The sequence below is a fragment of the Pseudophryne corroboree genome, chromosome 10 (genome assembly GCF_028390025.1).
Source record: "Pseudophryne corroboree isolate aPseCor3 chromosome 10, aPseCor3.hap2, whole genome shotgun sequence".
Lineage (NCBI taxonomy): Eukaryota > Metazoa > Chordata > Amphibia > Anura > Myobatrachidae > Pseudophryne > Pseudophryne corroboree.
In genome coordinates this window covers 44,367,248-44,367,963 of record NC_086453.1, presented here as the reverse complement: position 1 = coordinate 44,367,963, position 716 = coordinate 44,367,248, and positions in this window count along the sequence as shown.

Sequence of the window (716 nt, the reverse complement as noted above, 5' to 3'; positions counted from 1 at the left end):
GATTTTTTTGGTATTTTCACCAGGCATGTCAGTGGCCATATTCCTCCCACGGACAACAGGTGTCTCCCCGGGTGCCTGACTTAAACAAACCACCTCACCATCAGAATCCTCCTGGTCAATTTCCTCCCCAGCGCCAGCAACACCCATATCCTCCTCATCCTGGTGTACTTCAACACTGACATCTTCAATCTGACTATCAGGAACTGGACTGCGGGTGCTCCTTCCAGCACTTGCAGGGGGCGTGCAAATGGTGGAAGGCGCATGCTCTTCACGTCCAGTGTTGGGAAGGTCAGGCATCGCAACCGACACAATTGGACTCTCCTTGTGGATTTGGGATTTCGAAGAACGCACAGTTCTTTGCGGTGCTTTTGCCAGCTTGAGTCTTTTCAGTTTTCTAGCGAGAGGCTGAGTGCTTCCATCCTCATGTGAAGCTGAACCACTAGCCATGAACATAGGCCAGGGCCTCAGCCGTTCCTTGCCACTCCGTGTGGTAAATGGCATATTGGCAAGTTTACGCTTCTCCTCCGACAATTTTATTTTAGGTTTTGGAGTCCTTTTTTTACTGATATTTGGTGTTTTGGATTTGACATGCTCTGTACTATGACATTGGGCATCGGCCTTGGCAGACGACGTTGCTGGCATTTCATCGTCTCGGCCATGACTAGTGGCAGCAGCTTCAGCACGAGGTGGAAGTGGATCTTGATCTTTCCCTAATT